Here is a 6,518-nt window from a genome sequence, read left to right on the forward strand (position 1 = left end):
GAGGCCTATTCTCTTGGATTTCTGTTGGAAGGACTGCAGAATAAAAAGTACTGCAGCAGCCTGAGCTTCTGAAATGCAGAGGAAGGTTTCTCTGCTTTTCCTTCAATCAGTTTTTTTCCCAATTGTTTTTATTGACTAAAATTTAGATCAAAGTTCTTACAAACATATGCCTCATTTCCAACACCTGCAATTATATTGCAATGTTTGTAATGCTTCAGTTGCTCTTCAGAACCCCGTGTCTGGGAGTCCTCCAAGCTTTTGAGAAAATTCAGCTGCTGCTTCTTTTTTCTTCTTTTGTTTTGAAAAATAAGATTTTAATTTGCAGAAAAAATATAAAAATGTGCCATCAGTTTACCACAAAGGCTTAGACAAGAGAACCACGTAGATATTTGAAAATCTTTCTTCTTTTTTTTTTTTTGGATGCAGTCTCGTGACTTTTGGGGTGCTGAGTCATGGTTTTTGCATGCTTGACATCAGCAATACCACAACTGAGAGAAAATCTTTGTGAAAGATTCCTTTCTAGTCCTCTTGAGACAAAGAGATCCTCCAGGAAAAGACAGAGAAACAACTGTTTCTTTTTCATTATAGTTCCCAGTTAAAAAGCAAGCTCAAAACCCAACTTTAAAGCAAGCAATCTAAAATATCTGCCAAACCATCCCTGCTTCTTTCTTTCACCATAAGGATTCAAAAAAAGGTATTAACACATTTTTTCTTTGCTTTGCTAGGATTATAAAATCATACAATGTATGAAAATGAATTTTGCAGTATAATTTAATATTTTTCAATAAACAGCTTCTTTTAATATGCCAGATTTCCCCCTCTTTCTTGTCAAGCAAGAAGTCTGGTATTAGGGACAAAAAATGACTTTTTTCATTATTAATGATATGCAACTTTGCACGTATTTTTTCATCTTCCATGAAAAAAAAATGTACCAATTTTATGATGACACTCATTCCACTTCATTAAAAATGTGTTCCCTTACTGGGAATCAAGTATTCTGAGAGACACATGGAAATGTCACTTGGAAAAAAAAAATAGAACCATTTTGCTCTTAAGTGAGAATTTTGGCCCAAGAGTTAATGCACTTTCACTGCAAGTTGATGCATGACCTCGAGTGTCTACCCATGTAAAACAATTACAAATATTCCCTACTCCTAATAAAAGAGAAGGAAATTACTGATATCAGTAGTAGAGGAGTACGATAATATATTATACTAAGTGTAAAAAATTTGATTCTGGAGCTGGCTGGTTTGGCAGCCAAAACTAGACTCTTTATTGAGCAAAACTTCCTATTCATTCCAAATAGTTTTCCTGCACTAAGACTTGAGGATAAATTGCTTGTGGGCTTGATAAAAATGGTTGGTATGCGTCTGTATTAAAGTATTTTTAGCATAAACTACATCAGAGGCAAATCAGGTCAAATTTATACAACTGTTGTTGTCATATGGCATTAATTTGATACCTCACTTCAACTGACAGTTGGACTTGCTGGTTCTTTTATATTCACCAGATTTTAAATTAATTATGCCAAGCTGAAAGCAAGCAAAAAAATTAGACTGAAAATAAAACTTTATGCCAGCAGAGGTACAATCATCCAGATAAATTTACAACCAAATCTAAACCTGTACTGTGCTATGAATTACCTAATTACACCATCAGAATCACCACTCATGGAGGGCTGCTCAGCAGAGAATATAAAACCCCCAGCACCACAGACCACTCCTTTTCTCCTACCTGTTTGTTCTACATGGACCTGGACAACAATATTGTCACTACTTCCAAGTATTTCTAATATTTCTAACACCATTACTACTAAAGAAGTACTTTTATTTCATCACCATTGCTTTTTCAGAACAATAATGAAATCATAGACAATTTAAGTACCTGTTCACAAATTTGGATCTACCAAAAACCAGAGTCTAAAATATGCGATCTGTGCTGCACGAGTCCTTCAGCTGATCACAAAGCTCATGCTGCATCTCAAACATCAGTAAGGACAAGACTAATTTAAGAATGCCAGAGCATCGCTTCATGACTGCTCCTTAAGCATAGCATCCAATATTATAGTAACTCTTTGTAACCCATGACTTACCCAGAAACTCTTTTTATTATTCTGCTAAACTCAGTCTTTTAAAAATGACACCATATTTTCATTCTATCACAGGAGAAGTATAGTTAATAGAAAATATTTCCTTTTTTTATGCTCATTTGGGCAGGTGGAATTAAGACACCACATGCTGCAAATGTATTAATACTAAGTAAAGACCTCCTTCTTCCCTCACCTAAATATGCACATACACATAATGATGATGTTTTACTTGATCAAGATAAGGGAAAAAAAGATTATCTAGAGCATTTCAACACTACTGAAGTGGTTTAAGTTTACCTATTTGAGATCTCTTTCGGGACTACTCTTCCCCAGAATCAAAGTCCTATTTTAAGTGCCCAAGCCATCGGCCTTTCCCTTCTTCCCAATTAAAAAAAAATCCCTAGAACCCAAAAAAACTTTAAAGTCCTCAGCTCACCTTCTTCTTTGGCTTTATAATGCAACAGTCAAATAATATACAAAATCTCAATGGGAGACAAAATTATTTCTGTATATATATCACTTGGTTAAAAAATGCAAGTTTAATATAATTTCTGAAAAGAACTCTATGCCAGAAATCAGGACAAACCTGGTATTAAAAATAAATTGTAATATGAGTTCTTGGCTACACAGCTTGTTGTTGTAGATACAGGGTGGTGTGGACTGAAAGGACTGTTTGTTGACTGTTTCTCTCTGACACAGTACATGAATCCCATTCCAAGGTGGTCTCCTGGTTGCCTGCAGTGCAGGAGAAAATACAGTTTCCCTTTTGAGGTATAATTTGCTTTCCTTAGAGCACTGATGGCTGAGCATGACTGGAGCTGATAGAGGATGTCAGACTGAGATGCTGCTGCTCTTACTCTACCAGAGTACCCAGCTGGAGTGCCTTCCTTATATTAAATCAAGCCTCACGTGGGAGGTCAGTGAAGCATTTCCCCCACATCAGATTGGTATGAACCATTAATTTTTTGGCGGGTTTTTGTTTAGTTTTTAATTTTTTTTTAAATTACCTAAAGTAATTAGAGAATTTTGAAACCATAACCACATAATTATAAATATAAGAGAAGCAACTCTGTCACTTGGTGACTGAACACAATTCTTTAGTTTTTTATTTACAGCCAGGTCTGTTTGGCCAGTGCCTGTTTAGACAAAAGTTGCCACTCTTGCCAAAAGCTGTCCAAAACTTAGACTATATTTCATTGGAGAAAGCAATGTCAAATTGATAGAGTGACAGAGCTGTAACTTGTTTTGTCAGGTTGAAAAAGAACAAGAAAATAAAAAATGAATGTGTATAAATAAACAGCTTGCCAACAAACTGGCATTTCACAGATTCTCTTATGTTCTTAAGAAATGGATGAAAGAGTCATGATGAAATGTCAACAGAAATATTGGCAGATCAGAGCTTGGTGAGTAGGCAAGGAATGAGGTCCATATAAACCAACATTAATTCTTCAGAAATCCAGTTTTCCCTTTTATCTACCATCGGAGGGACTAAAATAAAGATTTCATTAATCAATAAAATTTTATCTGTGAGGCTAAGTAAAAAAAAAAAAGTCATGTCTCTAAAACATATATACTGATTTAAAAGTTTGGACAAAGCAGCATCTGCATAGAAATTATGTAAATGGTCTCTATGCATAGATAATCCCTTAGACTAGAAAAAGAAATGTTATATCAGATAAGGAGTACATGAATTCTAAAAGCTCCTCTTTCAAAAACTGATGGCAACCTTGTGCATTATCTGATATAGATTTCCTGTTCCATTCAAATGTTAATATATACACAAAAATTAGGATTACAGGGGCCACAGGAGGCCCTGTGGTTAATTATGACAGCAAGCAATGCCCTTTTTTCACACAGGAAGCCCTTTGGGCAACAGGAAGACGACAAGATACTCTTGCTCAAAGAACTTGTAATGGGTTTTGTACTGCTACATTTTTGGGGAGGGTTCTAGAAAAAAGAATATGCACCTGGTCTGTACCATGGAAGCTCCCTTGTGGCTAGCTGGGCTAGGAGGGAAATAGTCCCTCTTTCCTACCTGCTACCTTTTGGGCATTATGCTGGAAAGACAAATTAGTGCAGCTCCTGAGCTCAACAAAGCTGGCTTTTCATTCAGGGGCGAGAGAAGACTCATTATCAGTGCTTTTCCTCACAGGAGATCAAGCAATGCTTCCCATCTAACACTGGTCTAATTTACACTTATTTATATTTAAGATCATAAGCGAAGGAAGTTGGAACTGGTAGAGCCAAACACACTGATGTGAGTTTGGATTTTGTTTTGTTTCTGTTGATTTTCTCATCACTACATCACAAATGTAGTGATTAGCAATAACATTTTAGGAACCTGCTTTGGTGAGACCTGACAGCCAGACTACTTGTTTGGGGGTTCTTCTGGAAGAGATGACTAAATGCTTCAACACACAACCTTAAAATCCTCTTAAAATTGCATGAGAATTTTATCAGTGAATCCTTGGTTTGGTCAGGGACTTTTGCTTTCCTGTCACAAGGCCACCGATTAATATGAAATAAACTCCACCTGTAACTACATCTGTTTTTTCTGTCTAGCTAAGGTGGCAAGTTGCTCTATGAAGAACAGTGTCTGCAGGGCTCTGGCTGACAGTACTTCATGTAACTTTCATGACTGCATTTACTTTTAATTGATCCTGCAGTACTGTGCCCCTTATGGAGTGTTTTAAATCAATGTCAACCATAAAGGGGTACTAAACTGTACAAGATCCTTTTTTGGTTGCAGTTAAAGATAACTTATTTACGAGGACATGAATAAAACTCTAAGTGTGTGAATGTAAATATATCCAAAACTTTCAGAACTCTTTTCCTCTATTTCATAGATTGAAAAATGTCAGGCATGAATTTTTTTCACTTTTCCATCATGAAAGATTCAACAGGGCCTTTGAATGTTTTCTTTCCCCTTATGTTTTTCTCCATCCCTGTATTAGCTGGATATGACATTGGAAGTTCTGTTATCCAATAAGAAAATCAAAGTGAGTAGAAGAGAGGCTCTTCCAAAATTGGCAGTGCTCTGGCATTCACCCAGAACTTTCATGTTATGGAAACAAACCCTTGACAAGCTCAGACACGTGTGATTCTTACCAGAAATGAGCAAGTCTTCTCAGCCCCTGTGTGCCAGCATGGGCATTACTCCTGAAAGCAGTGGTTTCAGAAGAGTTATTCCTTAATAACTTCATTTACAAATGTTTTTAAAATATTTACAATGTACAGTAAGAAAAACAGCTGAGGGAGTGACTGCATCACCCCATCAACCAGATCTCTTTATTTTGGGATTGCCCCCTCAAACATTTTTCACAGCCTGAAGTACCTCCCCAGCATCACACTAAACAAGAGGTTTGTTCTTATTACAGGAGAGAAGCAGCAAATAGCCCAAAATCCTGACCAAAGCTGCCATGGTTACTGTATGCAGGTAGTTACAGGACATTCATTTCTCAGTAAAGGGAAGAGAACCCAGGGGGGAATTAGTGAAGTTGCACTGCTTGGTTTCTCAGAAGAGTCTCATCCTGCCTGAGCATTGCTGACATAGAACTGATGAATGCCCAGCAATGAAGTACAGAATGAGAATGTCACTTGATCTTTATATATTACACTTTTCCTTTCAGATCCTCATAGAAATTAGGAGTGAGTCAGTTTGGGAGACTGAAATTTCACCAAGATCAATACAAAAGAAATTAAAGATGGTGAATTAACTATAAAGACTATTAGTGCTCATGAGTTACATTCAAGGTAAAAGACTACACTGAAACAGAAATTAAAGGGATAAACAAAGACAGCTCATTACCTTACTTTATTTTCCCTTTTATGCATATACTTACAGAAGTTTGGTGGTTTCTTTCCAGTAAAAGCATAAGTTCTATAGCTCACTCAGAACTAGAATCTTAATTCTCTAGAAAACTTTAAAGTTCCACACATTAGATACATGGCACATCATTCCACTGACATGAAACAGTTTTCCTCTGAGAATGTAGCAGACAATAAACAACTCAGAAATAACATATTCCTCAAACCTGAGTTCAACTTGAATCTTATGGAAGATGTTCAATTGCACCTGCTCAGAATCCAAAATCAATTGTGATGCCTTTAAAATATCCATCCTGAATGGGACAGTGCAGAATCTCCAAGAGCTTGGAGATTTTTCTACAACTGTCCTCTGAAGGGTAAATCCCACTGAAGAGGCAGCCTATGAAGGAAAGTTAATATCACCACAGTACTTGCCTGGCCGTGCAGGAATGGTGTACAGGGACCCTGCTGTGCTTACAGCAGCACCAGAGCCAAAAAATCCTACTGTGTTTGCAAAAATAACTGGCTTATTTTTGAGCCAGAGTTGGTTCTTTTATGTCCTGACTCAAAATATAACAAATCTTTATAACAGTTTGTTGCTGTTGTGGTAGGGGTTTTTTTG

At 36.7% G+C, this 6,518-nt stretch overlaps 1 long non-coding RNA gene across 1 annotated transcript in view; it reads right to left on the bottom strand.

Moving 5' to 3' along the window:
* The window catches only part of LOC118691041 (uncharacterized), a 29,808-nt gene extending 24,062 nt beyond the window's left edge, over window positions 1-5,746 (bottom strand). Inside the window, exon 1 of the long non-coding RNA XR_004980949.2 lies at window positions 5,198-5,746. This is a non-coding gene — a long non-coding RNA (uncharacterized LOC118691041). The remainder of the gene's footprint in view (window positions 1-5,197) is intronic.
* Between the last annotated feature and the right edge of the window lie 772 nt (window positions 5,747-6,518).

This window comes from Molothrus ater, chromosome 12 (genome assembly GCF_012460135.2).
Source record: "Molothrus ater isolate BHLD 08-10-18 breed brown headed cowbird chromosome 12, BPBGC_Mater_1.1, whole genome shotgun sequence".
Classification (NCBI taxonomy): Eukaryota; Metazoa; Chordata; class Aves; order Passeriformes; family Icteridae; genus Molothrus; species Molothrus ater.